At 53.8% G+C, this 21,052-nt stretch overlaps 1 protein-coding gene across 2 annotated transcripts in view; it reads right to left on the bottom strand.

Moving 5' to 3' along the window:
* Positions 1-20,934, bottom strand: part of ST3GAL2 (ST3 beta-galactoside alpha-2,3-sialyltransferase 2) — an 86,319-nt gene extending 65,385 nt beyond the window's left edge. For both annotated transcript variants that reach the window (XR_005588896.1, XM_039503222.1), the window contains exon 1: positions 20,783-20,934. The gene's annotated coding sequence lies outside the window, so the exon portion shown is untranslated. The remainder of the gene's footprint in view (positions 1-20,782) is intronic.
* Between the last annotated feature and the right edge of the window lie 118 nt (positions 20,935-21,052).

The raw sequence follows: 21,052 nt of genomic DNA on the forward strand, positions 1-21,052 counted from the left end.
ATCACTTGGTAAAGTGGGCGCAAGCAAGCAATATGTATTTTAATGCAACTAAATGTAAACATATACATTAGAAACAAAGAGCGTAGACCATACTTACAGGATGGTCCTGTAAGTCTATCCTGAGAAACAGTGATTCTGAAAAAAAGATTTGGGGGTCATGGTGGATAATCAGCTGAACATGACATTGGAACCAAAAGAGCTAATGCAAACCTGGGATGCATAAACAGGGGAATCTCAAGTTGGAACAGAGAAGTTATTTCATCTCTGTATTTGGCTCTCGTGTGACAGCTGCTCTAGAATACTGTGTCCAGTTCCTTGTGCTCACAGTTCAGGAAGAATGTTGATAAATTGGAGAGGGTTCAGAGAAGAACACGAGAATGATTAAACACTAGAAAATATGACTTTATGGTGATCAACTCAAGGAGGTCAGTCTATTTAGCTTAACAAAGAAATGGTTAAGGTGATGACTTGATTATAATCTATAAATTCCCCATGTAGCTACAACGATTTAATAATGGGCTCTTCGATCTAGTAGAGAAAAAGATCTCACATGAGCCAATGGCTGGAATTTGAATCTAGACAAATTCACACTGGACATAAGGTGCACATTTTGAACAGTGAGTGTAATTAATCATTGGAACAATTTACCAAGAGTTGTGGTGAATTCTCTATCACTGACAATGTTTAAAATCAGACTGGATTTTTCCAAAACATCTGTTGTAGGAATTATTTTGGGGAAGGTCACTGGACCTGCATTACACAGGAGGTCAGACCAGATTATAACAATGGACCCTTCTGGTCTTGGAATCTACGGGGGGAAAATGCCCTTCCCCAGTGCAAAGGCCCCAGAAAGAAAGACCCACATTTTCAGGTTTCCAGATTCCCAGAATAAAACGACCTTTTGTGTCCAAACCAACATTTTCTTGTCCGAAAAACAATTTAGTGAAAACATTTCCCCTCCAGGCAGAAAATGTCACTTTTGACAAAGCCACATTTTCTGGTGGGGGGAAAAAGGTGTGGGGGGGGCGGGGGGGCTGGACCAAAAGAGTAGAGCTGTTCTAGTCATGACAGAACCAGGCCACAGAAGACAGCCCCCTGTTTTTCCTGGAATACCGAGCTGAGAAGATCTTTGCAGTGAGGCACAGGTGGCCTTTGCTAGAGAGCTGCCTTCACTTTACAACAGCTTTGAGAAGGCCGGTGTTCGGTTCCTAGGTAAGCTTGTTCCAACCCATCTTTCAGGAAGCAAGAGCATTCGGTGCAAGAAAGGGCAATGCCGATTGCCAGGGGATAGTTCTAAGTCACTGTGACTTTTCACAAGAATTGATTTGTTGGAAGAGTAAGTCCCGCGCAGAGAGATTCTTTTCTCTCTCTCTCTCTCCCCCCCTCACCCGGGATGGAAGAGGTGGTGGCAAGAAGACGAGCAGCTATCACCGGGTTGCTGATGCGTTAGCACTCTGCTCATCCCATTCTTGTTCTACAGACCACACTGGAGAGCAGATCCTTCTGCTCCCACTCCAGTAGGACATAAGCTGACATTTCATTGACTATTAAGGGTCTGTGGACCCTAATTTTAGAATCACCGTGCGAGAGCACGAGTCAGTAAGTGCAGGCATGGCCAGGACATCTGTTATGGTGAGACAGACCCTTTAAGGCGAGGGGCTGCCTGGGCTGTCTCCAGACAGGGCATGGGGAGAGGGGACAGCTGACTAAGCATCGTGTGACTGCCTGCTGGAGGCTGTATTAGAGGAACACTTCTGACTTACTCTTGGGACGATGACTGTTGAGGTAGGACGGGGGAAGTCCCTCCATGAGGGCCTAGCACAAGGCATCTAGGAAAGGATGAGTTTGTTTTTGTTTTTTTACAAAGGAAGCCGTTGTCAGTGCACAGCCAGAAGTTTGCTTCAGTCTTCTCACAAAAAAACAACACATGACCGGAGAACTAGCAAAGTTACCACAGACAAAGGAGAAGGGATGCAGATCGGGATAAGTAAAGAACACGTTAGAGATCTTCTGACCAATCTGAATAAATTCAAATCAGTGTGGCCAGATGCTATTCACCCCAGGGTGCTTAAGGAATTAGCTGAAGAAATCTCAGAGCCACTGGCAAGAATATTTACAAACTCATGGATGACAGGAGAGGTCCCAGAAGATTGGAGAAGGGCTAACTTGGTGCCGATCTTTAAAAGAGGTGGGGTGGGGGAGCTGGGGAACTATAGACCAGACAGCCTGACCTTGATTCCTGGGAAGCTACTAGAGTAATGTATAAAACATTCAATTTGCGAATTCCTGGAGGATGAAGGGGGTGATCATTAGCAGCCAGCACGGATTTACTAAGAACAAATCATGCCAGACCAGCTGGATTTCCTTCTTTGACAGGGTAACTGGTTTGGTGGATTGGGGGAATGCAGTGGACATAATATACCGGGACTTCAGCAAGGCTTTTGACACAGTCCCACATGACATTCTGATAAGTTAGCTGGAGAAAGGTGAGCTCAGCGGAACTGCCATTAAGTGGATACAGAATTGGTTAAAACAACCACAAACAAAGTAACGATTAATGGAACGATGTTGGATTGCAGGAGGTCTCAAGTGGGGTTCCACAGGGCTCTGTTCTGGGTCCGGTGTTTAAAATCTGTATTAATGACCAGGATGTAGGAATAGAGAGCAGACTGATCAAATGTGCAGATGACACAAAGCTGGTGCGGGGGGAGCTGCCAACACTTTGGAGGATGGAGGATGAAGATTCAGAGGGATCTTGATAAATTGGGGAACAGGGCTATCGACAACAAAATGAAATTCAACAAAGACAAATGTATGGTGCACAGTTAGGGAAGAAAAACCAAATGTACAAATACAAAATGGGGGATAACTGGCTTGGCAGCAGCACTGCTAAGATCTGGGAGTTGTGGTGGATCACAACCTCAACATCAGTCAGCAATGTGATGCTGCAGCAAAAAAAGCAATTTGTCTGTCCTTTCTGGGCACAGGGAGGGGGGAATTCTGGGAAGGCTCTGGAAGATTAGGGCACTCGCCGGCATCCACACTGCAGAGTGGTCACTTGAGCAGCTGACGAGCTGTGCTCGCTTGGCCTACCACCCTGTCAAGGCAGCCTCCGCACTCAAACGGAGGGGCTGTGTGTGGACAGGACTCAGGTTATAACTCTGCAGTGAAGCCATCCCGAGACAGGAAGTGGATGCTGTGTCAGACTTCATTCTCCGCATGACGATCAATTCCCTTTTCTCCTTTGGTGCCGGCTGCGCTTGGCAGGACTGGGGGCTACCTAATTAGGGCCTGGTAAGCTCCCCATTCATTCTTCATCACAAGACCCTGCATGATCTGTGCGAGCAGCTACGGAGCCAGGCTGGGGGCAGGCAGCTTCGAACATAGCAATGTGTAAGGGGGTGGGGGAAGAGAAAGAGTTATGGTAAAATCCCATCAGCTATGGCTCAGACAGCTCCCAGGCTAGGAAAAAACAGATATAGGTCACACTGGGGCAGACACACACTCCCTTCCTGCCACGGCGAATACCTACAGCCTCTGGGATTCGACTCTGCAGTGAACTGAATCTAAAGGGGCATCCGTACAAACAGGAGAAGAGACAGGTTTGTCATCAGTGAGTCATAAGGAACCTGGTCACAAGAACAAGGACGGACACACACACACGCCCCGCTGAGGATTTCTCAAGCAGCCTTGAGCGCAAGCTCCCCCACACCCCCTATAAACAACAGGAGGCCAGGTGAGCAGCGCCTGCCCCCTCTCAGTGGGTCACGCTCCGAGCCGGACAGAAAGGAAAGCAAGAGGACAGACCCCAGCCAGAGGAGACGGACGCTGCGCTGGCTTTACCTAGTCATTTTCAGAGGTCACAGCTGTTGCCTCCAGTGACTAAAATAGCTCCCTCCATGTCCCCAGTGATGGAGAACTGGCTGGATTTCGGAGGGCAGCCTCTGGACCGCAGGAAGCGCAACAGAGGGGAACCCCTGGATTCACCCAGTAGCTGTAGGCAGCTCGGCCCTGGTCCGACTCCAGCCCAGATACCAATAGGCACTACCTGAGTGGGGGGAGGGCAGCCAATGGCAGTGCACGCATGCACCTCTCTCTGCTGGGGAACCAGGGACGGCCGATTCCTGCCACTGAAGTGCACACGGTGGCAACCGACCAGCTAGGCCAGGGCTCCCAAACTCCCCCCTCATGGCACCGTGCGTTTGTACATCACACTGGGCTAGGTCCAGCCATGTGGGGCAGGGAGCTCCAACCCCTTCCTCCCAGGGAGAATCCCACCACCCACACGCAAGCACAAAACCTCATGTCGTGGGCTAGAGAAACTCGCCTCCACCCCCAACAGTTCTCGATGTCCCGCAGCCAAAGGCATCCTCTGTTGGCAAAGAGGACAAGAGCAGCACAGCCACTGGGAGCAGGGTTACATGTCTTCCAGCATCTCCTCGTCTAATCATCACTCCTAGACCAGAGAAGGGGCAGAACCTCACCCGGTCACACTCCCAAAGGAAAGAACAGGAGCTAGCCTGAGACCCAGCTTCAATCCCCTGCTCTGCCACAAGACTTCCTTAGGCAAGTCACTTAATCTGCGCCTCAGTTTCCCCATCTGTGCAAGGGGGATAATAGCACACTCCTCCTCCTAGGCAGGTTGTGAGGATACATGCTCTGAGGAGGCAGAGATACAGTGAGTAGAGTCTCATTGGAACTTCCTGCTGCAGACTCTGCAATGGGCAAGGTGCCAGCCCTCTCCAGCACAGCACAGAGCATAGAATCATAGAATCTCAGGGTTGGAAGGGACCTCAGGAGGTATCTAGTCCAACTCCCTGCTCAAAGCAGGACCAAACCCAACTAAATCATCCCAGCCAGGGCTTTGTGAAGCCTGACCTTAAAAACCTCTAAGGAAGGGAGGTGGTGGAATCTCCTAGGTAACCCATTCCAGTGCTTCACCACCCTCCCAGTGAATCCCCCCCACACCCAATATCCAACCTAGACCTCCCCCACTGCAACTTGAGAGCATTACTCCTTGTTCTGTCATCTGCTACCACTGAGAACAGCCTGATACGCTCTGGCCATCCCTGGCCAGAGGATGGCCCCCGAGGAACGCTGCCAGCTGGCAAGGTCAGAGCCGCTGCCACACTCTATCCCAGGGCACTCAGCAGTAGCTGGATGTAGCAAACAGCCTGGCTGGAGGGTGCCAGCCAAGCCCTCCCAACATCCACCCATGCTGCCAGACGGACTTTGCCAGCAGCTCCTCCCTGAGCACCAAACCCAGGACCGCAGCTCACCAGGGGTCTCGGCTCTGCCTAGCGTGCCTAACAGAAATTTGCTATAGACGGTTTGCCTGCAGTGTCCCCTCCCTGGGATCCTAACCCAGAGCTAGGGAAAGGCCAACAGACGGGTGCAGGCACTGGGGGCAAGAGTCCGACACTGGAAGATCTGGCACAGACCCACACCGAGTCCCAGAAGGGCAAGGGCAACATACCATAAACAAAAAGCACCCCTTAAAGAGAGGGACTGAGCTGGGCGCAACATCTGGACACTCCTCCAGCCAGCAGATCACTGGGAGAGTCACAGCTTCCTCAGTCCCTGCAGGCTCTGGATCAGCGACGAGGGTGCCCCACGCTCTGCCGCCTGCCCGGCGGGCAGCAATTACCACCCCTGCCCCCGGCTGACAAGCAAGCTCAGGTCCCAGCTCTCCGTGTGGGAGATCAGCTCTCTTGGGAGCCCTGTTCTAAGGTCGCTGGTCCAACGCTCCAGCCATGGCTTGGTCTCCCAGGCCAGAGGAGTGAGCTGCGAGTTCCCAGCATTCCCACTGTGCTGCAGCCTTGGGCTCAGCAGGGCTGTGACAGGGCCCAGGAATGACAGCGGCAAGCGGGGTCGCCCTGCATCCAAAGGGCAGATTTGGGGTGTAAATAAGAGCTCAGCTGGCGTCAATGGGGAAGGGGAGGAGCAGCTCGATGGGGCTGGTCCGCCATCTTCCCACAAGCATCCGTCAAAGAGGACTGGCTGACCAGAACCTGGCAGGGGAGTGCCGAGCGCAGCAGCTCTCACAGGTCCTGGCAGGATGGGGAACATCCCATCTGCCTGGCTCAGACCTGGCCCCCCGACCACCCTCCGCACGCCAGATGGCGGTTGACCTGCCTGCCCCAGCTGAGGCCTTGCGGCAGGAATAGGCCACCGCCATTGGGAGCAGTAAGACAGGTGGCATCAGCACACCTTGGCGCTCTGTAGGAGACACTGTGGGCCAGTGGCTGGAATACAGGCCTGGGAGCCAGGAATGACCAAGCTCTGCTGCCTGCTTGTTGGCTGGCCATGGAAAGAGACACACACACCCCATGCAGCCAGGGCAGAGATCCTGCCCCACCTCACGGGCTGGCTGTAACAATTAGCAAATGCTTGAAGACCAGGAGACATCCCGAGCTGTGTCATAGGCCTTATACTGCTGTGCTCCAGAGGGAGGGTCTGGACCTCTGGATAAAGAGGCTTCCTGCTCCAGCCCTGCTGTCAACATGAAGTTCCCAGGCGACAGTGATTTGCTAGTATTTTTGGGGGCACGCGACCTTGTGCTAGCTGCCAACGTAACTGCATTGGCCCGCTGGAGCAGTCAACACTGCTCGCTGGCCACACCTCTTCCTTCAGGGACGAAGGGTGAGCAGCGCAGGGCTACTCCACTGTGCCCTAACCAGGTTTGCAGCCCTCCCGCCTCTAGGCAGTTAGGGCCACTGCTCCAGTCCTCTGACCTGACTAGATGTGATACCGGTGCTACCCAGATCAGCCAGCAGGAGGCAGCATGAGGAGCCATCACCTCACGCCGCTTCCCCATTCCTTACCATATAGACCTCTGCTAGGGACGTGCCGCAAGATCTGTCCCTAGGGATTTCCCCTAGGGCAGGCTCAGCTGGGGAAAGCGAGTGGGAGCTCATGCAGAATAACCTAACAAACAGTGACGGGGAAGGGTATGAAATGGAGACAGAGGGAATTAGTCCAAAGAGGCCTCGAGGACCATGTTACGATCATGCTGGTAAACAAGAGGAATGTGGGGCCGGAAATCAATGGCCCAAAACTGTTGTGTCAGAAATTAGGCCTAATTGGTGGCAAAATAATGAGGGGATGGGCTATTCCCCCCACCTCTCCCTTTTGGGGTTCTTTAAAAGACTGTTTTGGGGGGAAGGTGCCTACCACGACGCTGGCTGGCTGCCAGATGACAGAAGGGGAAAGCACGCACTTCCAGTTCTGCTGTTTCTCTAAAGTCTGTAGAACTAGCAGAACTAAAATTCATTTGCAAATTTAACAATTAATTTGGGCTTGGACTGGGAGTGGCTGGCTCGTTACACAAGCAGCTTTGCCTCTCCTGGAATTAAACACCTCCTCACCTATTATAGGGCGTGGACCACATCCACCCTGATCGAATTGGCCCTGTCAACACTGGTTCTCCGCTTGTGAGGTAACTCCCTTCTCTTCACGTGTCAGTATGCAATGCCTGCAGCTGTAACTTTCACTCCATGCATCTGGAGAAGTGGGGTTTTTACCCACAGAAGCTTATGCCCAAACAAATCTGTTAGTCCTTAAGGTGCCACCGGACTCCTTGTTGTTCTTGTTTAAAGCTGTTTGACACTGGCCACTTGCCTCTTTGGATCCTTTATTCCATCTTGATCAATACGAGTGAGCCCAGAGAGCAGGCCCAGGATTAGACAGTTCAGAAAAGGGAGGGACTGGTGGCTTGCACGGGTGTCTGGCTTCCGAGGGGAAAGTCTGAAAGGGAAGGAACTGCCTGCTCGAACCAGGGGCTGCTTCGGGAGAGCCGAACATCACACCACATGCAGGCCAGCAGCTCTTTTTGCCGACAATTCACTGCAGTGCATGATGGGAAGCAGAGCCGAGGCAGAGCGACTGCAGTATCGCCAACCCCAAATGTTCAAAAATCATGAGAATGGCTTTAAAAATCCCAAGATTCTGTACAAATAATCGATTTGGGGTTATTTTTATTTACCTTTTGAGCCATTAGCTTCAAAATGTGACCCCTTTCTCCACAGCCACGAGGGCTAGAAACTTACTTTTTCTTTCGGAATGAAGGCTGAACTCGTCACAGCTCCACTTGACTCCAGGAGCTGGGTCTTTACAGAAAAGAACAGTTACCCTGAGACTCATGATAAAATCACGTGAGTTGGCAACACTGTGATTGGCTGCTCTCTGGAGAGTTGGTGCTGGCCGAGCCAGGAAGGCAGCTGAGCAGCAGGTCCAAGGACCATGCGGGCCGACTCCCTGCTAGCTAGACTGCAGGACTGGAGCCCAACACCTGGCCTTGATCCCAGGAGTTGGAGATCCCGGGTCGTTGGAGTGCCCGCTCCCATGACAATGCAGTGCCCTCGCCTCCAGCCACACTGCCCTGTGGATCTCGGGGGCCATCTCATCAGAGCCCCAGGTGGCAAACGACAGGTCCCTAGCCACTGAAGGACCAAAGTCTGTCCTAGTTGGAGTCAGTAGCCAAGCTTCCCCCAATTTCAGGAAGCCAGGGACTGCTCAGGGGGCAAAGTGGATACTGCCTGCACATCATCAATAGGGAAAAGCAGAGGGGTGGGCTCAGGAGAGCTCCCAGTGCATCAAGTGCATCCCAGTGCACCCCGGCATCAAGCACTTCCACAGATGACCCTGGGAGAGGAGCCCATTGGTGCCAAGACGAGGGACATGCCTGCTTGAAACGCCTATGGTGCAGAGCAGCAAATACTGCCTCCCCCAGGTGTTTCACGCTTCAGAGAAACACAGTGCAGGGGGGAAAGTGGCAGCCAGGTGGGAGGTCTGGACAGGCTGTGCAGGCTAGACTGCCTGAGAGGAGCAGCAGCAGAGTTCAGAGATAACCCAGTGCATCTCCTGTTTGAAGCACTTCTTGGACATGGAGATTCAGTGTCTGCAAAGCCCTCCATTAACGATTGAGAGGCACTCAGGTACCTCCATCATGGCAACCACGAGAACCCAAGACAGATGCAGCATTTAGTTAAATGGCCCCTTTTTTAGAACCCTGCTCTGGAACAGCATTAAGAGACTCAGAGCAGGTCACATGAAGTAATCTCACCGTAATGGCTAGTAACATGCTACTTTCAGTTCCCAATGAGTCTTCATAAGAGTATTAAATACAGCACCTTCGCCCAAGGATTGGAAGTCGCCCCTTTGAACGGAGTGGGGGGGATAGACTATGGCGCAAAAAAACCCAGTGTTGAGTTACTCAAATTTCTGTGTGGCAATTCAGCCAAGCAATTCCCTCCCCCCTTCCCCAACATCACATCTAGAACAGACTCCTCCTAAACTGACAGGAGGTTAGGTTGTTTCCAAGCGCCGAGTACCTAGTTCCATCCTCCGGAGTAGGAAGAGTTAATGAACCAACTGATTGTGCTCCAGTTTTCACAACAGTTCATGTCATTACTTAACAGTGAGCCCTTATGTTTGCCAGGCTATAATTTGCTTTGCTATTGTTCTCACCAGAATGTGTTCAAATATAGCATGTGGGTGAAAGAAGTCTTCACATGCACTTCGCTGTAATCAGACTTCCTTCTCTTAAAGATAAAGCCCCGTCTCATGCTTACTACCCAAGATACTAAGAAGGGGAACAGGGTATTTGAGAAGTAGAGGGTGTTCGCATAACTGCAGGCTGTGTTGTTATCCACAAAGATTCATAGTTAAGATGGAACAAAACGCTCCATAAGGCTGAGTTAAGAGGGACTTAGCGTTTAACTAGCGAGATTTGATTTTAAATACTGAACTTAAGTCAGCCTCTATTACAGTGGTTCTCAGATGTTCAGGCTGCAATGCTACATCACTCGAAATTGCCCTCTTCTGTTCATCCCCTCTGAAGCATCTGGCATTGGCTACTGTCAGGATACTGGGCTAGAGGGACCATTAATCTGACCCAGTACAGCTGTTCTTATGTTCTTCTATATCCTCTACCTTCCAAACCCATCCGAACCGGCTGAGCCCAGTCACACAGCTACAGGGGTCATGTAGCAGACTGGCAAAGCATGGGCTGCAGAGGGTGCTCCAGTGGCCTCCATTGGCTGGTTCAATAAAAGTCAGCAGCCTGCTACTGCCACCAGCTAGCCTAGCTACTCCTGTAGCTCAAGCAGGAGTGGCTTGTTCTGTGCTGTTGAAGGTTCTGGGTTCTAAACCTACCCCCACCCCAGGGTGGCCCATTGCACTTGGTTAGAAGATGGCCTGGTCTGCTTGGCTTCATCTGCTCACTCCCAATTGTGGGTTGGTGCTGGTCCTTCCTGGGAGCAAGGCTTTATATGTAATGTGCCCCTTGCAATCCCTCTGATTGCCTGCAGGTCACACAGCAACCCAGACTTTCCCCTCACATGTCTGCATGTGACAGAAGTTGCAGCCAAGCAGGGGGAGGTTTAGGGCTCAGTCGCTGAAGCCTCCAAGAACCCAACAGAATAGCCTGGGCGATAACAGCAACACGGGCCAAACCCAGCTCACCTGAGAGCTCCTCTACAGTGAGTTACTAATGGCATCGCAAACAGAACGAGGAGTCCTTGTGGCACCTGAAAGACTAACATGTATTTGGGCATAAGCTTTTGTGGGCTAAAACCCACTTCATCAGATGCATGGGGTGGAAAATACAGTAGGAAGACACACACACACACAGAGAACATGAAAAAATGGTTGTAGCCATACCAACTCTAACAAGACTAATCAATTAAGGTGGGCTGCTATTAGCAGGAGAAAAACATTTGTAGTGATAATCAGGATGGCCCATTTCAAACAGTTGACAAGAAGGTGTGAGTAACAGTAGGGGGAAAATTAGCATGGGGAAATAGTTTTTACTTTGTGTAATGACCCATCCACTCCCAGTCTTTAGTCAAGCCTAATTTAATGGTGGCCAGCTTGCAGATTAATTCCAGTTCTGCAGTTTCTCATTGGAGTCTGTTTTTTAAGTTTTTTTGTTGAAGAATTGCAACTTTTAGGTCTGTAATTGAGTGACCAGGGAGACTGAAGTGTTCTCCGACTGGTTTTTAAATGTTATAATTCTTGACATCTGATTTGTGTCCATTTATTCTTTTGCACAGAGACTGTCCGGTTTGGCCAATGTACATGGCAGAGGGGCATTGCTGGCACATCACATTGGTAGATGTGCAGGTGAACGAGCCCCTGATGGCATGGCTGATGTGGTTAGGTCCTACGATAGTGTCCCTTGAATAGATATGTGGACAGAGTTGGCAACGGGCTTTGTTGCAGGATAGGTTCCTGCGACAGACAGCCCAGAGAACCTATGGCCTAACTAGACAACTCAAAGCATGAGAAAGGAAATGGAAGCACAGGAGACAGGTCACTGGCCAAGCTGGGAATAGAATCCAGATCTCCTGACTCCCAGTCCAGTGCCTTTATTGACTCAACCACAGTGCCTCTCCGGGATGAGGGGCGAGTGGGATCAGGCCCTTAATGTGGCAAGAGGCGGCATTATGGGTGCTCTGGAAATAGCAAGCCAGAGTGAACAAGCCATGTGTCTCTGGAGAGCTCCACAGGCCTACACCAGTTTGTTTCGATGAGCTCTGCCTGGGGCACCATCAAGGTCTCTTCACCCGGCTGCAGAGCAGGGTGGATCAGCGCTCAAGCGAGGAGCGGGCTGGGAAGGAGCTGCAGTCTGCAGGGACACGAGTAATACAATCCCTGCCTTCACAAGATCAGGGGAAAAAAGGCCTCGGCATCTGGCAAGCTTCCTGGAGCAGCTGAAATGACGATCCTTCCCCAAGGAGGCTGCCAGGGCCAAGACAATTTTAATTTAGTCCAGGGAAAGGAAAGGGAAGAGAGCCCCGGACCTCCCTTCTCCCCCCTAATGCTGCCCCTAGCTCCAGGGTTTAGCCTAGTGGACAGAGGTCTCTCTGTGGAAGGGCCCAGCTGGCTTGGACCTCCCGGAGGGGGGACTGATCATGGGGCTCTGGGCACGGCAGCCGCTTCTCTCCTCCTCAGGAGCAGGAAGTTGTCCTCCTCGCCCTGGGTCACTGTCCGGGAGCACTTTGCGCATGGAGGGCACTAACCCATGTTCTCACACGCCCTGGAGATGGGAGGGAGGGAGGAGGGCTCCTTGGCGCCAGCTGAGAAAACACAGCCGAGACGCCATGACGGCTGCTGCTTAGCGGGGGCCGGTGGTTCTGAAATTACAGGCGAGCGTCTCCATGGGAATGCAAAGAGCAGGGAAATGGGTTAACAATGGTTCCCACCTCTTCCTCTCCACCACTGTTCCAGAGGAGGTTTGAGATGCCTCAGACACCAGAAGCCCTAGGAGGCCTTGCAGGCCGGAGAGGCACAGCTGGGCTCTGCAGCAGGCCACAAGCTGTGTCTGAGGACGACCCAGGAAAATCCAGTTGTCTGCTCACCACATTGGCTGCTACCATTGCTCTACCCCAGGGCGGCCAACCTGAGCCTGAGAAGGAGCCAGAATTTACCAATGTCCATTGCCAAAGAGCCACGGTAATACGTCAGCAGCTCCCCCCCCTCCATCCTGCAGCATCTCCTGTCCCCCGGCAACCCCACCAATCAGTGCCTCCCGCCTGCCACGATCAGCTGTTACATGGTACACAGGGGGCTCGGGGCGGGGGGGAGAGCGAGGGCATGGCAGGCTCAGGGGAAGGGGTGCAGTGGGGGCAGGGCCTGGGGCAGAGCAGGGGTTGAGCAGCGAGCACCCCCCCAGCGCATTGGAAAGTTGGCGCCTGTAGCTCCAGCCCCGAGTCGGTGCCTGTACAAGGAGCCGCATATTAACCTATGAAGAGCCGCGTGTGGCTCCGGAGCCACAGGTTGGTTTCCATTATATAGGGTTTAAAGTTTGGTTCAATACCTCTCAGCACCCCCACTATAAAAACTGCTTCAATACCTGTTTCCTAGCGCAATAGGGGGCGGTGCAGGGGCGACCCGTGGACCACTTGCAGCTCAGGGGGGGCAACTGGCCCCACACACAACTCGGCAAGGCTACAGCAACTGTGATGGAACGTTGCATGCTGGTACCTGCAGCCTTTGCTGGCACTTCTCCAACTTGCCTTGTAAGTTATGTGCAGCTGTCAGGCTCCTGCTAAGACGCTCCTGCCGCCATTGGCTGGGCAAGTCTGGGCACCCTCCTGCTGGGCCTGATTGGGCACTGGTGGAGAGGCACCTTTGCCCAGGCACCCAGTTGAAGATGGCAGAGGAGCTGCTGGACAGGGCTCTCTCCAGGGAAGGGCCCAGCTGGCTTGGACCTCCCGGGGGCGGGGGGGGGGGGATTGAACCGGACTTCTCAAAGCCAGGATCACAGATTAATAAGCCTGATGTGAGAGACTGCTGGAAGGAGGCAAACGAAAGCGTCGTAACTTATGTCACCACTGTGCCAAGTGGACGTGCCCAGCCCTTGGGGCCCAAGGGATCAGTTGCATCAGAAACGTTCGCTCTTGAGCACTACCAGCCCGTTGCCGACTACGCCCCTCTTGGCACTAGTCCAGGGCTGGTTTCTTCAGGTCCTGCTGAGGAAGATCCAGCGTGGGGACTACTGCTGGGGAAAACTAGACCAGCAGCACAGTGAAGTGAACCAGCTGCTGCCCGGATCTCTGCTGCCGTTCAGAAAGCTGTAGGCTGCCGCGGAGCTGGCATGTCGTGCTCTAACTTCCACGGGGTGCTCTTTGGAGCGGTTTCTACAGCACCGAGCACAGTGGGGTCCCGGTCCATGGCTGGGGTCCCCAAGTGCTACCACAGGACAAGTCAATATTAATAAGTCTCCCCTTGCTGTGGCAGGCAGCTCCCAGATCCTTCTCCCTCCCATAAGGAGAATCGCTGGAGAAATCACCCTCTTCTCTGAGCAAGTGCCATCAACTTAGCCCTAGTGAGAATGTCTGATGAGAGTCTGACCCAAGTAACCAGAGCAGAGACGGCAGAGTCTGCAGACAGCTCATGCTCAGAGCCTTGCCTCTAGGAGCTAGCCCAAGGGTGGGCAAACTTTTTGGCCCGAGGGCCACATCTGGGAATAGAAATTGTATGGGGGGCCATGAATGCTCACAAAATTGGAGTTGGGGCGCCAGAGGGGGTGAGGGCTCTGGTTGAGTTGTGGGCTCCAGGATGGGGCCAGAAATTATGAGTTCAGGGTGCAGGAAGGAGCTCCAGGCTGGGATCAAGGGTTCGGAGGGTGGGAGGGGGATCAGGGCTGGGGCAGGGGGTTGGGGCGCAGGAGAGGCTCTGAGGTGCAGGCTCTGGGCAGTGCCTACTTCAAGCAGCTCATGTCCCTTTCCGGCTCCTATGTGGATCTGCAGCCAGGCAGCTCTGCATGCTGCCCTGTCCACAGGCACCGCAGCTGCAGTTCCCAGCCAATGGGAGCTGTGGGGGTGGCACTTGGGGCAGGCGCAGAGTGCAGGGCAGAGCCCCCTGGCTGCCCCTATGCATAGGAGCCAGTGCAAGGCCATGCCACTGCTTCTGGGAGCCTTGAGGAATGGCCCCCGACCCTGCTCCCTGGCTGGAGCACCAGAGCGGGGCAAGCCCCAGACCCTGCTCCCCAGTGGGAGCTCAAGGGCCAGCTTAAAACAGCTGTAGTTTGCCCACCCCTGAGCTAGTCACAGGGGAATCAGACCTTCTTCCAGAAGCAGCTCTGTGAAAACTGAGCCAAGCCTCATCCATCTCCGTCTCTGTTACTCAGAACCTGTGGGTGGCAGCGACACTGACGAGCATCAGGTCCATTTTCTCAGCGCTGCTGGCAGGCTAGCTATTCGCTGGGACAAGGGACCCAAGAGGGAGGCTGGGGGATGGCAGGTGAGAAGACAGATCCTCGCCATAGCAGCGCCCAGGATGCTGAGAAAGGGGTACAAAAGCAGAGCGCTCCGTAACGGCCGAGAAACTGCTGCGTGTGAGGGATGGGGCCCTGGTAGGAGTGCTACACCCACAGCATTTTATACTGGCCGCCGGCGAGCGAGCATTTTAGGAGAGCTGCTAAAGCCAGGGGAGAAATAAAGATCTCCCTCCAGGAGCTGGGCGCTTCCCACACAAAGCGAGAGTCCAAGGATCTATGATAAAAATTAAGCCGCGATCCCAGGCCTCACACAGGGCCACCCTCAAAATAGCACAGCTGTTGTATAACTCAACTGGAAGTGTGAAAGTCCAGTGTGCCACTCCCACAACAGTACCACACTGGATCTCCAGCTTCCTGAGGTCCAGACAGCTACAGTCTGGGAAGGGATCAAGAAACAGGATTCAAATGCCCCCAACTTCCATAAAACCAGAAAGCCACACGGCCACTCCAGAGGTCACAGGGGCTAGAGAAATACCCTAGCGAGCTCTGTGGCCATGGGGCACCTACCAAGTGAAATGTAGCATGAGGGGGTATCGCGGTGTCCTTCAGCTAGCACACATGGCCTTTGGTAGCCATGGCCACTCCTGGACAATGCCCCCTGCAGCAAACGGGACGGGAGGATGCTCCACAAACACAGGATAGGGCCCCTGCCCCCCGCCACATGCACCATAGACTAAATGCATGCAAGCTTAGCAGCTCTGCTCCATCACGTCGTCCTTCCCACATGCTCCCTCCCCTTGCCCCGAACAGGGTCTGATTACAGACATGTGTGTGAATAGCTTCCCCAGTCACAATCCTCTGCCTGCCTGCTTCCTTCAGCCTCTGCGTCTCCTGCATGACATTAGGGACTGAATCGGCCAGGTTTGCCATCTGCACCACCGGGGAAGGGAACGCCGAATCGGCCCAGGGCAGGGACACTGAGCAGGGAACAGTGACTGATGCGCAGGCTGCCAGGGGGCTCCACCGGCTCTGTTCTGCCCTCACTTCCCAGCCACGCCACAAGCGCTAGGATTTCCCCCATCACACAGGCTATTCCTGCACACACACAGGCTCCCAGGAGCTTCCAACCTGCCTGACAGCCACACTCCAGGCTGGAGGAGATCTAGAGCAGTGTATTCCACTGACTAATCAGGAACACCCACCATCTGTAGAGATCTCTCTGCAGCCTGCCGGGGCTGATGCTGGAAGCTCTGGATTCACCCAGAAGCAGTGGGAAAGGACCAGCTATCACAAGTCTTTAATTTAAAATGTTATTTTGGAGCAAAGGGAATGACTCTGAAGGGAGGGTGGGAGCGGATGGACCCTGACCTGAGGAAACAGGGCTGGGGAGGAGAGTAGCCTTGTTGAGCTGAGCACACAGGATACTAATCAATGTTAGATCTATTTCCTCACTAGTTTTATCTGCGCTCTCTCTGAAGCACACACAGGAAGGGACGTTCCTACTGGCTTTGCTGCCCATTGCTAGGAACTGCCTTTGCAACAGGAGCAGAAACACTCCTCCTTCCATGGGTGAATGATCAAAGCATGGAGCCACTTGTCTTATGGGTACCTTCTCCTAAGACAGGGGACTCGTGTGAACTACTTCCCACCTTCTTCACGGCTGCACATTCTCTCTGTAGGCTGATGTTAGATGCCTCTCTGGGAAGCATGCACCCAATGCAGTGGTTTTATTAGTGGTTGGGTGTCCGATGACTATCTACCTGCACAATGTCTGTCTCGGCTCTGAACAGCAGTGCAGGAAAGGAAGAGTTATTTGCATTTCTTTAATTATCTGACTTATAGCAGCCTCCGAAGGCGACCAATCCGGGTGCGCTTGTGCTCAGGATGGTACAAACCAATGAGTAGCAAAGAGCGGCTGGAGAGCTTACTTTTCTTTTGGAAAAGAGCCCTTGGCATCAAATCTTTTTAAAAAGCCACCACACTGGTGCACTGGACCATTTAAAAAAAATGCACGTCACGTTATTCTACAATAGTGCCCCCAAATCCACTATTGCTTAAGCTAGCGACACCACAGCATTTGGCGTCATAAGCGCAAACTGGGAAATTCCATATGACAGTAGCATATAGGGTGCAACCCCTCCCCTCTCCCACCTCCGGGAATATGCAGGGCTAGCAGGCAGGGACGGGCCCTGACCGCTGGTCTCAGATTTCATTTAAAACACATCAAGGCCAGATTTTGACACTTGATGGCAAATGTGCCACGCTTGCAAGGAAAGACGCTTTTCCCTAACTGCCGGCACTGCAAACTCAGAACATCCGAGGCACGTGCAACCCAGCCCCACTCAACTACCCCCTGCCCTGTCACATCCCCAGCAACATGAGCTCTGCAGAGAGATGCACCAGACAGACTAGCTAAACTCGCCGGCAGGGCTCGGGAGTCAACGTGGCGGGCGTAAGAACTGTTCGGTCATTGAAGCAAGCAGCTCTGGTGGTTACCACTGGACAAGCAGCCCCAAGGGGCAGTGCACCCAAATATACACACATGAGCTCAAGAACTGGACTCAGCACACAAGGGATTCTGCTAAATAGCTGGAGGACAGCCTGGGCTACCACCTAGTCCCAGCCGCAGCTGATGGGCTGTGTGAGCTCCAGCAAGTCACCTCCCAGGTGCCTCAGCTCCCCCTTCTGTGGAGCGCTAAGGGGGTGGGGAGGGGAACAGCCCTGTTCAAGAATTGAGGATCAGGAAAGCTATGGAAAAGCACCACCTGCTTCCCCAGTGGAGGTCTCTTCCATGCACACGACTCCCATAGGCCCAAAAGGGAGGTCAGTGCACACAGAGGCCCTGCAGGATGGGGCCCAAGGTCCATGCTAAGCAGCAACCCCCATTCCTCTCATCAGGACAGGAACTGGCAGGAAGCAGCAGACGCCACACCAGGAACGCACCACGCAGGTTTCTCTTTGGGTTTCCATTCTAATTAACAATTGCTGACAGAGTCCAACCGACTCCATCACCTTCGCTTGGCAGGAGCCTTTAATAAACCTGGGAAGCTGCCAATTTCAGGCCTATTAAACTGACAGCATTTGAGTGCTGAGCTACAGGTTATTGCCGGTGACAGAACCCCCATCCTGTTATCTAGGACTCCAGCAACTCTATCCCATTGTTAAGTCTCTTCCCTTTGGTCTTTGCATATCTAGAAATATTTTTTGACCTGTCAGCACCAAGTAAATGGGACCACGATGAAAACCCTTTGGACAAGCATCTGCAGTGTAACAGGAATCTCAAAGGCTGCCCTGAGAGACGACAACAACAACAAAATTGCGGTGAACCCAAGCAGCTGCAGAGGTTACCCTGTCTCGGATTACAAGGTTAACAGTTTCCTTTCTCCTTCCTTCCCTCCTGCCCCAGTGTCTGCTGCAGACAGAACATCTGGCTCTGATCAAATCTGCTCACTCCTGCACGCTGCATAACTTTCAAGCTGGGCTTCTCATCCGTGCCTCAGCCGGTCACGGCCAAGCTCCGGCAGATGGCAGCGATCCAAATGGGAAATAAAAACTTGCACACTGCAGCAGCACGCTCTCCCCTCCTTGGGGAAAGTTCTCTAGAGCAGAGGAGAGTTAGAGGCACTAATCAGCCCAAGGGCGATAATAAGGTCCCAATTCGCAGAGGTACCCACCACTCATATCCCACCAACTTGGCTATGCTGCAGAAGCCAGCACAGCCCCAGGAGCACACCTAGGCCTTTCTTTGCAGCGGTGCACTGCAGGCAGCGTGGTGGCCAGTGGGCATTGCTAATGAAAGCCAGTTAGCTCTGAACAGGCTCATCCCACCACCAGCTGGCGGAGAGGAGGGAGAAATCAATGCTGAGCTACCCACTGCTGGGCTTAAGGACTGTTGTTTCAGCAAACACATGGCGGGATGTGAGAGTGGTTTCATTTAAGGAGAGGCAGGAGCCCCCCCGCAAGACCATACTGAGCGCAAGGAAAATGCAACAGTGGCGCAAGAGGACAGGAAGCAGCAGGCCACACACTGGCCTATGTGGTGCTCACGTAGCCCTAGGAGGAGGGAGGAAGAGTTGACATCATAGGCCATGAAGCACTCACAGAGGGGACTGTTCGGAGCAGCAGGTTGGACATACCTAGAGAACCCAACCCCCACAGGTTCACATGCCGACATGGCCAATTCAGCCTCTCATCTTTCTGGAGAAAGAAACCGAACCCTATTGGCTTTCCAGCATCGAGACTTTTTTGGACCTGCCCGGTAGAAGTCCTGCCTCCTGTGTATGGATGTTAAGAATCCAGTTACCACCAGAAGACCCTGTGAAGAAGGGGGACCACTTGCTGGGGGCCACAGCTGCTGACTTTTCCTGGTCAATTTGTACCTGTTTTTTTTAAATGTTGATCACCCAGCTGCCAGCAGGAGAGCTGCCTGCATTGACAGCTCATTTCCATTCTGCACCATACAACAAGAGAACATTAATTACAGAATCTCTCCTGGCCTGGACTAGGCATATGTCAGGAAAAATCCAGATTGACTTTGAGATCCCAGACTTGAGTCAGCAAAGGGCTGGGGAGAAGCCACAATTGATTTTCGCTTGAGAACTGAGCAGACAGGATTCTGACATCACTGAGAGGCACTAGACTCGGGATCTCATGACACAGGAGCCAGTCGGTGGGTTTTTAGAGCAGTTCAATTCTGGAGAAACTCACTGCAAGGAGTGCTAGGAAAAGAAGGGGTTTGTCCCTAAATCACTGCTTAAGATTCCCTTTCTTCCTACTGCTAGTGCATGCCATCCAGCACCCGAGAACAGCCGGGGCATATACGATAGGTCAGGTCATGAAGCACTTGGAGACGCTTCATGATGGAAGGCCTGCTAATTCGAACACAAGGCCCAGGCTCTTGCTCTCCACCAGACATCTAGTGGCCATGCCACAACGCACGAAGGCCAGGAGCCACATGGTGCTGGGAGACCAAAAGGAGAGACAACGCTAGGTTTGCTGAACAGCTCGGCAAATAATTCCAGAACAAACCAACCCACCCCAGCAGACTTCCATGATGCCTAGCAATGTGCTAGAGACCGTCACAAACTGCACCAGGTACCCAGTTAAAGCCACATTGGCCCCTAGGACTTTCTCCACTCCAGAGCAGGGATGCCCTTCCTTTCCTCCCCGCATGCCTGGCGAGGAGCAATTCTCACCAAGCAGCAGCTGCCTGTTACACCTCCTTATTTCAGACCTTTAGCAGAGAGTCGCTGGCTACACATTGACCCCAACGGGTTTAAGGACACTCTGACCCCACGTTCAGCGTCTCCTAGGCTCATCTCAGGAGGAGAGAGACAGGGACGTTACAAAAAAGCCACAAAGCCATTCCGAAGTGCTAATCTAGGGCTCCCTCTTGGGCCCAGGACATGGCTTGGACTCAACTGCCACAATAAAGATGTAAACAAAGACGACACCCCTTTGAAATGTACATTTAGATCCAGGCAAACCTCACCGCTCTGGCAAGTCAGAGCCCTGACAGCCCCCGGCCGGGACTGCCTGTAAATCACGCTGTGGTCACAGTGCTGGGTCGCCGGCCGCTCCCGGGGAAGGGAACCCCAAGCCAGCCAGCGACATGGGGGCGAAGGGAAGCCGGAGTTAGAGACGCTCCCAGCCATTACCCCGCAGGGCAGGGCCGGGCCGGGCCGGGGTTAAAAGCCGCGCCGCGGGGTACGGGACCCGGCGGCGGCTCGGGGGCACCTCTGCACGCCGGTCAAGCCAGGGGCTGTTTGCAAACACCCCGCCCGGCAGCGCGGGGGCGGATCCACCCTCCCCCAGACAAAGCCGCTCCCCGCAGCGCTGCTGTCACCCGTGCCCCGGCCGGAGCCCCCGGAGCCCCGTCCCGCCCGGCAGCAAGCGCGCGTCGCCAGCCAGGGGAAGCGGCTGCTGTTCCCACTGCCGCGGGACGGGGCAGCCCAGCCCAGCCCAGCCCGCCCCCGAGCCGCTGCCGGGGAGCGGGGCCAGCAGCCCCCCGCGCCCAGCATCCCCGCGCCCCGCATCCCCGCGCGGCAGCATCGGCACCTGGCGCGGCTCGGCTCGGCTCCGGGCGCCCCTCGGCGCCGCTGCGGGACCGCTGGGGCCGGGCGGACGATCACTCCCGGCCGGCGGCTGCTGCCCTTCTACCCGCCCACCCGCGGCAGCCCCACTTCAGCTCCCGGGGACATCCCCCGCGCCGCTGGCAGAGATTTCAGGGGGAGGGGGCGGTCCCACGCGACGCTGGGAGTTGTAGTCCACGCGCGGCCAACAGCCCCCGGCAGACCGCAGCGCTGCTGGGGGAAGAAAACTACAGCT

This window comes from Mauremys reevesii, linkage group 16 (assembly GCF_016161935.1).
Source record: "Mauremys reevesii isolate NIE-2019 linkage group 16, ASM1616193v1, whole genome shotgun sequence".
In the NCBI taxonomy this organism is placed as follows: Eukaryota; Metazoa; Chordata; order Testudines; family Geoemydidae; genus Mauremys; species Mauremys reevesii.